Below are 11,437 nucleotides of genomic sequence, written 5' to 3'. Positions count from 1 at the left end.
GACTAACTACCTTATATGTGTTGCAGGGAAACAATGGGAAGCACTGAGGTTTACAATCGAGGTTAGCACGTGCATTGTCCGTTGTCTAATAGCACGTTATTCTGCAATTGCAGGAACCATTCTAATATTTTGGTTTGTAACAATTTTGTCTGGCACATGTAGGTCCTGCTGTCAGAGGTTTTGACCCACTGTTCGTCCCTTTTTGCATATGGGGAAATGAGTTGTCCATGAATATCAATGTAATCAAGAAACTCAGAAAGATTGTTAGGATAAAGAAATTAGCGACAAAAAACAATAAGATCTTTGTCTGCACAATGAAGAAGACATCAGTTCACTACAACATGGTACTAACTATTATACCTTGCCTTTTTTTATTCCTTTGCCCCATTTCCAATATAGAGAAGATATTTATGCACATCCTTGTTTTCAGGCCTTTCCAAAGCAGTTCACTGATGATTACCTCTCAAACCACCTCTATGGTTAGGAGGCGAGGAAGGTTTTCATACAACACCAACGGTTCAATATTGAAGTGTTCCTGAAGAGGTCGAAGGACAGACGGTCAATCATCCACAGGCACTGGCCTAAAGTTGCAAAGACCTTCAACATGAATGAAGGCTCAATATTCGCCTTCCGCTTCAGCAGTTTTCCAGATGTGATGCATCTGTCTATATACCGTTTATGATGCTAATTTCGAAAGGTTCTACATGTTGCATGTGGAACTTGCTGCTGGTGCAGTTGTGTAATGGGGTAGCTGAGTGCTGAAGCTATATCATGTTGTACTCTGATGTATTTCAATTATGAAATTTTGCTTCCTTAATATGGAAATGAAATATATTGTGTGCTTAATATGAATGTCAACTAGATTAGTAAATGGATTATTAATAATAGGGCAATTAGCCTGCTAATGGAGAATTAGCCTGCTAATTGGGTTTTGATATTGCAAACGGTTGTTGAAAAAATACCGTGGGCGATGACCTCATGCACCGCAGACAGCTTCTAGGAATAAACCGTGTTGGATCAATGAACAATAACACACGACTTTCTCTTGAAACATGTTTGCGTTAGGCCACCTTGCGCCAACGTTTACCATATAAAAACTATGTGTCATGGACAGCCTTTGCCACACAGTTTCTTCTACGGACCGTGTGTGCTACATTCAATAACGAAAACGATTTAACGGGAAAAATTATGTGTGATGTACCTGTGAACGGAAATGTTTTCCTTGGAGCGACTGTGCGGGATGTGCATACGAATGGAAACGTTTAGTGGGGACTGACTGTGTGGGATGTATTTGCGACCGGAAACAATTTCGCTGTATAATTGTATTTTTTAGCTCTACTGTACGTATTTCCGTATTTAAGTGCTCGCCAGTCGCACACGACCTCATTTTGCCGAACGTGTGTGCCAGTAGGGCATATCCCCGACGGTTTCTGGGCCGTGTGGGAAGGACCCCCCCTATCGCCCACACTCACTTGGCGACGGTTCCAAATGTCGTCGCGGAAAGGGGTAAAAAACGTTTGTTTAGGACCGACGCGCACCAGTGGCACTTATACAATTTACCATTGTATTTGGTGTGTTGGGGACACAAGAGACTCTTTGTTATTTGGTTGCAGGGTTGTTTGAGAGAGACCATCTTCATCCTACGCCTCCCACGGATTGATAAACCTTAGGTCATCCACTTGAGGGAAAATTGCTACTGTCCTACAAAACTCTGCGCTTGGAGGCCCAACACGAATCTACAAGAACAAGTTGTGTAGTAGACATCAACATTCTGTTTATATACAGTTTTGGGATTGTAGAGAGTCCGAGACAGAGTTAACTAAAAGTAGATCCATAGAAATCCACTAACAAGAATATGGTGGGGTCCTGTTCTGGGCTCCTGCTGCCAGAAAAAAATCCCAACCATGAGTTGTCATTCAGCACCGATAAGTAGATTATTTGGTTTCATATTCCTGCAGTACAACTTGTGTTAAAGACTAAAATGTTGTTTTCTGAAGAAGAAAATTGATATATAGATGAAACATGTGTAGCATCCTCTTCTTATGGCACTTTGAACATCATCACAATATAAGATATTATGTCCGCTTGAGATAATACAATGTTCCTATCACATATGACAACTTCCATGTCGATGGCAACTATCTCAACGGTCCGAAAATGTCATGACATTTACGATCATTAGCTCAAATGAACTGAAGCACCACAATGAAATTATCAAAAGGAGAAAGCAACCCGTCAGATGTCACGATACTAAATCCAAGTGAGATGATAGAGTTAACTTCGTAATATTGAACACCTCTTGAATGAAATTTTAACACCCCTTACCATGCTACCCCGGGGATGCAAACAAGATCCTTTCACTCGAAATGCATTATTCTTTCAATTGTTTTCAAGGGATTCTCTATCCTATTTTGGCTGACAATGCTTTTGGCATGAACCACGATATAGTAGCAACTTCTTGCTCTCTAAGCAAATAATTATCAAGTTACTTGATTTTCTCTGAATCTTTGACGGGATTCAATCAACTACAATACATCAACTAAAGTACACTTAAAATTTAAAGTTATTGTATGGACGTGCGCATGCCACCCTTCAAGTCTTCAAGATGATAGTAGAGGGATTATTCTTCAACCGAAGATGAAGAAATGAAGGAATAGCAGACATTTAACTGAGATATTGGACTGACACCATTCATGGATGGAACCTGGAGGAACCCTATTCTCCACTTCTCTCAACCCGCTACCGTCATGGTGACTTGCACCTTGCATCCGAGCCTACATATGAAAGAGCGGAAATGATGGTGTATGCCGGTAGATGGGTCAGACAGCAAGTCGCTGGCGAGGACGCCTAGGTCTAGCCAAGAATGCCCAACCCCACGCGCAGTCCGGAAGCACACTCTACCACATAATCAAATGGCATGAAAGTACCAACAATGACAAACCAAATTGAATCAATCACAGGAATGGTTGTGAAGGATGCTAGAACCATATGCATCTCATAACTCGTGACCAAATGTAGCTGAAAGTTCAAAATACTAAAGCTACCTTGTGGTATATCATCTTGTAGTCCACTGAAAGGTTGAGCAACAGTAGCAACAGACTCGGCCTGAGATGGCTGGTTAGCCTATGCATTTAATTTTAAAAAACAATCATACTTATGAAAATCTATACATTTACAGCTATAGAAACGATGAAGTTGTAAAACAAATGCAAATTTGATATATACATGTAGGTATCTCTAGTTGTATGTTTCACGATGAGACTTAATGACGTTGTAGATAATGCAAATGTGAAATATACATGTTGTATTATGTACCTGATAATGATTTAGTGATATCAGAGGTTCTTCGAGTTAAATTTTGCTATTGTGTTAAAGGTCCAACCTCATTCCAGCTCCTTAAATTATGTCGCAGCAAGGTCAAGATCTTCTCAGTCTCATCATGCACTGGTGTTGTAACGGTAGATTCTACATCAAGAGATTCAGTGGCAATATCAAAGGCTCTTCAATTGATATGAATATGAGCAATGTTCATTCATGCTTTAGAGGATACATTGCAATAAACCAGATGTTTACACGTGCAGTAAACAAATACCTTGTAGGTGAATTCAAAGCATGATATGTAGCTGAAAAGTCAAAAGCTATTCCAAGTCATGTAGGATGAGAAGGGCATATGTCGCCCTCACGCATATTTGCAAAGTTAGTCTGGGTATGAAAGGAAATCAGTAGTACTACATATGATAAATGCAACAATAAATAGTTTCGACCAATCAGCTATCTTAAACTTAGAACAAACCTTGTAAGCATTCACTGTCATCTCAAACTGTAGCAATTCTCTGGTCCTTATGTTGGAAAATCAACCAGCTACGATCATCGATTCTTAAAAGGGAAAAAAGAAATATGTCAACATAATCTTCGTACCAATTCATCCAACAAATGTAGAAGAGAAAATATTGTGTGCATTTAATAGTACATGCCCTTGCTTTCAGACCCAGCGCATAAGGGGAGAAGATCCTTATCTGCAACTTCTATGGCATCATAACAGATCTTTTCCAACAACTTTTAGTTTCGAGGATATAGTTCTTGATGACCTTCAAACAAGAATTGTTAGCACCTTCAGTTTCCTCCATTCCCTTCAAGATCCTAAGAGACTACAAAGTGTTGGCAATTCTTGTTGTGTAGCAGGTTAGAAACAACTCTCTTTCATCTTTGTAAAAGTCAATATGCAATGAAGCCATGGTACACACATCAACGGCCATGTCTACAACAAAAATTCAAACCTCATCTCTTAAGCTTCTAGGAAACACAGCGAAATTAAAGTAAAGCGAAACTAAATGCAAACCATCATATTTCTCAAGCTTCTATGCCACCACTTTCATTTGATCCATAATTACGGTTGGTTTATAACCCTACTATCAAATTAAGACCCCTCTTTGGATTGAAGTAAATTCATAGGAATTTTGTAGGACTATACGTGGTGGTTACATAATCTAGTTATGACCAGGTTGTAGCAATAGAAAAATAAATTCAAAAAAGAATCATAAAGAATCAAAACCTGTAACTTTGGGCATCCACACAGGTCCTCATCTCGGCAATCTGCTACTCTCAAAGAGGCAACCCCGATCTGAAAATAACATGGGAAATAAAATGAGGGGATCTAAGTTTGAGGAAATGAAATATTCCACACCTTTAGAAAGCATTACTCGAGGATGCAGGCCACTTCCATCTCTGTCTTCCACGCCATTTCACGCCCCTGAAACCCCAAAGCCCGCACCATGCCACATCTTGATGTCAGCGGGTGCATCGGTTAACAAGATCACAAATGCCTGCATTGGTGTCACCCAAGGAATTCGTTTTCACACCAATAGGAAAAGAAACACAAAGTGATCAACACCACCTTGGGGGAACCAATTTAATTAATCCTATCGAATTCCATTGCCATGTTCATAAAAACACCTCCTGCATTTCTATGTTCTCTAAACCAAAGAAGAAATAAAATAGATGTGTTAAACAACGTGACAATGGTGCCAATGTGGTGCGGCTAGGAGTTCTAGTTGCAACCATAGATAGGCTAGGCAGTTTATTCTTTGTTATCTCTGTAACATTATTCCTATCTCTAGCTTATCCCTTGTACTCCAAGTCCCGATCCCAACAACCATTTTACGCTATCAGGGAGTCGCGCCCCTGTCAATATAACACGCAATTGTCGCCCTGAACTGGGTACAACGTTTCCCATATGGTAATCAGAGCCTAACTCTTCCATCACATCTAGGTTTTCCTCCTCCACCGAAACCTCCTACCATGGCTTCCTCCAGCGCCTCCAACCCTACCCTCTCCGGCCAAGTCACCGAGCACCTCACCTGCACCAATTACATCATGTGACGCACCCAGATCACACCACAACTCTATGGTGTTGGTTTCATCGGGTACGTGGATGGGAGCATGCTAGAGCCAGCCAAGGTTGTCGTCTCCAAGGACAAGGATGGCAAGGAGGAGACCATCCCGAATCCTCTACATCAACTTTGGACCAGGGAAGACCAGCAGGTACTGGGATATCTTCTGAATAATCTGTCCAAAGAAGTGCTCGTACAGGTGACCGCGATCACCCACGCAAACAAGCTCTGGAAGGCGTTGGCAAGGATGTTCTCATCGACCTCGTTGTCCCGCATCAACAACATCCACGCCGCCCTCACGAACGCGTGGAAGGGGACACAATCGATGGCTACCTTCTTTGCGCACATGCGCTCCCTCGCCGACGAGCTTGCGGCGGCGGGTCGGCCACTCTAGGATGACGAGCTGGTATCCTACATCCTCTACGGCCTCGACATGGACTACCAGTCGTTGCTCTCTGCCCTTGACGCCCGCACTACTCTGGTCACTCTTGACGAATTGTTCGCTCAGATGAGCAACTTTGATCAAAGGGTGGCTCTATTCCAAGGGGCAGGGACCGGCGGCGGCTTTGATTCCTCGGCGAACATCGCCACACGCGGGCGCGGCCACAGCTCTCCGTACCGTGGACCCCCTCGCAAAAAGGGCAAGGGCTCTGGAGGGGGCAACAGCAGTGGCCAGAACGGCAACGCACGCGGCGATAGCCGGCCCTCCCTCCACCAACAACAAGGGCCGGTGCACAAGCTCCTCCACCAACAACAGATTGTGCCCGGATGCTGTTCGGTGCCAAATCTATGGCAAGTTGGGACACTCAGCAAAAGACTGTTGGTACCGTTTTCAGGATGATGATGATGATGATGCATCGTCCCAAGGTGAAAAGGTGTCCGGGGTGGCTGATGCCTCGTATGGCGTCGACATGAACTGGTACGTCGACAACGGAGCCACCAACCACATCACCGGCGAGCTGGAAAAAATGACCATGCGCGAGAAGTACCGCGGCCAAGATCACATCCACACCGCTAGTGGAGAAGGTATGAAGATTGGTCACATTGGTCACTCTGTTATTAAAATCCCTCATAGAAAAAATCATCTCAGAATTTTTGTGCATGTTCCTAGTGCTTCCAAAAGTCTTCTTTCCATTCATCGCATTGCCATTGATAATCATGTATTTCTTAAATTTCACCCCTTCTTCTTTTTGATCAATGATCAGGCATCGAGGTAGATGTGTTCGCGGGCTTTACCCATTGATTCCGGAGATTAGAAAACTCAATAAGCAAGTTTTTAGTGCCACCAAAGTCTCATCAAGACGGTCACATGATCGATTAGGACATGCATCTTTTTTCTTTAGTTGAGCGATTGCTTAGGAAAAATAAGCTCCCATATATTGGAGAGCGTGATGTTGAAACAATTTGTGATTCCTGTCAAAGAGCTAAAAGTCATCAGTTACCTTATCCTATTTATACTAGTATTTCTACCAAGCCTTTGCAGCTTATTTTTTCTGATGTGTGGGGGCCTGCTCCCTCTTCTGTTGGTAGACATACATATTATGTGAGTTTCATTTACGACTATAGCAAATTTCCTTGGATCTATCTTCTTAAGAAAATATCCGATGTATGCCTAGTTTTCTCAATTTCCAAGCCTTAGTTGAAAGAAAATTTGACACCAAAATCATAGCCCTCCAATCTGATTGCGGTGGTGAATAACAGAAGCTCAACTTCTTTTTCGAAAAACATGGTATTTCTCATCACGTGTCTTGTCTTCATGCCCATCAACAGAATGGGTCTGTTGAACGCAAACACGGACACATTATCGAAGTTGGCTTTGCCCTTCTCACTTGTGCCTCCATGCCCCTAAAATTTTGGGATGAGGCCTTTCTCACAGCAGTTCATATCATTAATATGCTACCTAGTCGTGTTATAAACAATGAAACTCCCACTGAAAGGCTTCTCCATACCAAACCAGACTACACATCTCTTTGTGTGTTTGGATGTGCTTGTTAGCCCAATCTTCGTCCTTATAATGATCGCAAACTCGGTTTTAGATCCAAACAATGTGTGTTCGTTGGCTATAGAGCTCAACACAAACGCGTCAAGTGCCTTGACGTTCCAACAGGTCGCGCCTATATCTCTCGAGATGCCGTTTTTGATGAAACAAAGTTCCCCTTCGCCACCCTTCATCCCCAATGCTGGTGCCCTACTTCGCCAAGAAATTCTTCTTCTACCATCTAGTCTTACCGGTCTTGATCAAGGGGGAAATAACTGTAATGATCGCATGTTGACTAATCCTCGTAACCGTGCACTTGATTCTTGTGATGTGCAGATGAAAACGGTGCAGAGAACGGTGAAGAAATCACCCCAAACGCTTCACGTTTTATGTGTCACACTGCGGGGGACAAATCTTCCTAACGATCGGTGCTCCCGTAGCATGGCAGCGAATCTGCTACGGGATCCGTGCTCAACAAGGCGATAGCGCGCCAGATCTCGTGTCGCCCACCAGGTGCGGCGGGCAGCGATCCAGCGGCGGCCACGCGATCTGCCCCAACTGGGCCAGATGCGGCATCCGGCCCACACCAATCCTCCGATGCCACGCGGCAGCAGCCTCCGGCCCGTGAGCGGAACCCGCCAATACGTACGCCGTCAGCAGCTAGGCGCGCGATCTGGCGTGGATTCGCCTCGGCTCACAACAAGCGTGCAATCCGGTGCCGAGCCGGTCAGGCCCACGCAATCCGTGCGGCCGGGATCTTCTGCGCCCACCGCGACGGCTTCAGCATCACCCATCGCCACAGAAGATCCCGCTGCCATAGCGGCTGGCGCGTCTGGAACGCCGCGCCAGGGGGATCTGCCTCGTGATTGCTGGGTCCAAAGGCTGGATCTTCTACGCTCAACAACAGCACTACTTCATCTATTCACCCGCGTACACGGCTACGGAAGGGAGTAATTCAACCGGTTAATTACAAATAGATAACCAAGTTTGGTCTAGCATGTTCCACAGGTGAACCAAATACTCTTGATGAAGCACTCAGTGATACACGCTGGAAAAAAGGCCATGGAAGAGGAATACATGGCACTTCAGAAAAATAACACGTGGTATCTGGTTTCTCCACGGCAATGTAAAATTTTGATTGATTGCAAGTGGGTTTACAGGATAAAAAGAAAGTCTGATGGAACCATAGATCGCTACAAAGCCAGACTTGTTGCAAAAGGCTTCAAACAGCAGTGTGGCATAGACTATGAGGACACCTTTAATCCCGTAGTTAAAGCTACTACTATTTGTCTTGTGCTGTCTATTGATGTTTCCATGGGATGGAGTCTTAGACAACTAGATGTGCAGAATGCGTTTCTTCATGGTGTTCTGGAATAGGAAGTATACATGAAACAACCTCCTGGTGTTGAGAACAAGGACAAACCCTTCCATGTGTGTAAGCTTGACAAAGCTCTATATGGACTGAAGCAAGCTCCTAGGGCGTGGTACTCTCGTCTCAGTCAGACATTACAAGTACTTGGTTTTGTTCCTTCTAAGTCTGATACATCACTATTCATTTACAATAAGTCAAATACATCCATATTTGTGCTTATCTATGTTGATGTATCATTGTCACAAGTTCATCTAATGAAGCAGTGACAGGACTATTAAAGGACCTAAGTGCTGAGTTTGCTCTTAAAGATTTGGGAGACCTACACTTCTTCCTAGGTATTGAGGTAAAGAAAAATAAAGATGGTCTTCATCTCTCTCAGGAGAAGCATGCTACTGATTTGGTAAGGAGAGTTGGCTTACAAGGGTGTAAACCCTCCTCAACTCATTTATCTAGCACAGAAAAATTGTCACTTGAAGAGGGAGACCTCTTGAATTAAGAGGATAGTACTAGATACAGAAGTCTAGTAGGAGCACTTCAGTACCTAACCTTAACAAGAACAGATATATCCTTTGATGTTAAAAAAAGTATGCCAGTTTCTTCACGCACCCACCACAGTTCATTGGACTGCTGCCAAACGTAGTGAGGTATGTGAAAAATACTATGAGTCTTGGTCTTACATTCAGCAAATATTCATCAACTCTTGTCAGTGCTTTTTCTGACTCTGGCTGGGCAGGGTGTCTAGATGACATACGCTCCACTAGTGGATTTGCAGTTTTCTTTGGACCAAATCTAATATCATGGTGTGCAAAGAAACAGGCTACTGTGCCACAGTCTAGCACTGAAGCTGGGTATAAAGCACTAGCAAATGCTACTACAGAGATTATCTGGGTGTAGTCCATGTTGATAGAGCTGGGTGTGAAGCACGCTAAGGTTCCATGTTTATGATGTGACAACCTGGGTGCTACTTATTTGTCTGCTAACCCGGTTTTTCATGTAAGGAAAAACACATTGAAATAGATTTCCATTTTGTCAGAGAAAGAGTTGCAAACAGACAATTGGACATTCGTTTTGTGCATTCACGAGATCAGGTTGCAGACGGCTTCACAAAAGCATTGCCCACAAGAATCTTTGAAAGCTCGAGCGTAATCTCAACTTGACCAAATTGTGATTAAGGGAGGGTGTTAAACAACGTGACAATGGTGCCAAGGTGGTGCGGCTAGGAGTTCTAGTTGCAACCGTAGATAGGCTATGCAGTGTATTCTCTGTTATCTCTGTAACATTATTCCTATCTCTAGCTTATCGCTTGTACTCCAAGTCTCGATCCCAACAACAATTGTACGCTATCAGGGAGTTGCACCCCTGTCAATATAACACGCAACCGTCACCCTGAACTGGCGTTTCCCATAAGATGTACATAAAATAGTTACAGAAAAGTTGGATTGATAATGTGTGAATAAAACTCTCTCTCTCTCTCTCTCTCTCTCTCTCTCTCTCTCTCCCCCCCCCTCCCTCCCCCTCTCCCTCCCCCTCTCCCTCTCCTGCCGCCATGGTACACATTCTGTTCATGCTAACAACATCTGCTATTAGATGCTTAAATTACACTTCATGTTTCTATTTTCCAAATTAAAATATGCATTGCTAGAGCACAAAAGAAACACGCAAATATGTAGCTAAATTACCTCACAAACCTATCAGCAAGGCAGTAGCAAAATCTTGAGCTCCTTCCAGCTCTTGAATCGTTTCCACTCCGGCAAACACTCCCTGCCACTGAAATCTTCGCTAATGTTTGCAAAAATTATGTGAATGGGTTTCCATTAAAACAGCCAAAGGAACAATTAGTCCAGTCAACCAAACAAATTTTGGATGGACACTTCCCCATTCAAATCCAACCATGCCATGAATGATCTGTCGGTCCCAGGAGTGTCAAAGACACCAATTTTTTTCTCTCCTGCCAAAGAAAAAGGCCGAGCAGACCGCATCAAACATTTCAACAAGGAATCCGCTGCTCCGGTAGTGAAACCTTGAACTTACGGAGGTCGCAGGAGAGGACGTACTAGAGGAGGAAGACTCCAACAAAGAGAACAATTGTGGCGGCAACAGCGCATGAGTTTGCTGGGACGACAAATCTTCATCCTGTTGGCGGTCTCCATCGACGGCGCATCCACTGGAAGGAGTCAGGGCAGTGGCGAAGTGGTAGTTGTGCCCCCGGCAACCCGCTGCTCCACATGCGCGGAGAGCTGGTCACCACCCGTCGCCGATGTGGACTGGCGATGTCCCAACAACTCCCATCCAGCGGCAATGGGAAGGCACGGGAGCTGCGTCGGCCGTCGCACATGAAGAAGTGGGTGAAGCTGGTGACGCAAGGGAGGGAATTAGGGGATCAGGGGAGGGGTGCGAGTGGCGGACGCGGACGAGGAGAGTGTGGCGGCGGAGGTGGAAGGATATGGATATTTTCCACCGCAGTGAATTGCTAGGATTTCATCTCTCTTAAATCCATCTTCACGCCGAGGACTTGAGAAGTACAGTAGTAGTTATTTCCTGACCCCAGGCCAACGAGCCCGACCGGTCATCCACTTCTGAAGCAGCTTTGCACGTGAAGAAAGAAAAACGGCTGAGCCAACGCCAGCAGCCACGTAGCGTCATTTATAGGAGAGATGTCGCCTTCAAGCACTACTACCGCGACAAAGACGACAATGG

General features: G+C 44.3%; 1 long non-coding RNA gene across 4 annotated transcripts; it reads right to left on the bottom strand.

Moving 5' to 3' along the window:
- Positions 1 to 1,738: 1,738 nt before the first annotated feature.
- On the bottom strand, positions 1,739 to 11,259 carry LOC123077787 (uncharacterized). Of its 4 annotated transcripts, XR_006436826.1 has the most exons (10): positions 10,795 to 11,256; positions 10,420 to 10,688; positions 4,701 to 4,823; positions 4,553 to 4,621; positions 3,971 to 4,088; positions 3,794 to 3,876; positions 3,593 to 3,702; positions 3,316 to 3,465; positions 3,045 to 3,123; positions 2,028 to 2,774 (listed from the first exon to the last, which is right to left on the bottom strand). It is a non-coding gene; the product is annotated as an uncharacterized lncRNA (long non-coding RNA). The 4 variants fall into 4 exon arrangements; XR_006436827.1 differs by lacking the exon at positions 2,028 to 2,774 and adding an exon at positions 1,739 to 1,952 and having other exon boundaries at positions 10,420 to 11,256; XR_006436828.1 differs by having other exon boundaries at positions 2,025 to 2,774; positions 4,685 to 4,823; positions 10,420 to 11,259.
- Between the last annotated feature and the right edge of the window lie 178 nt (positions 11,260 to 11,437).

This window comes from Triticum aestivum, chromosome 3D, assembly GCF_018294505.1.
Source record: "Triticum aestivum cultivar Chinese Spring chromosome 3D, IWGSC CS RefSeq v2.1, whole genome shotgun sequence".
In the NCBI taxonomy this organism is placed as follows: Eukaryota; Viridiplantae; Streptophyta; class Magnoliopsida; order Poales; family Poaceae; genus Triticum; species Triticum aestivum.
The sequence above is the reverse complement of the archived record's forward strand: the minus strand, read 5'-3'. Positions and strand labels throughout refer to the sequence as shown.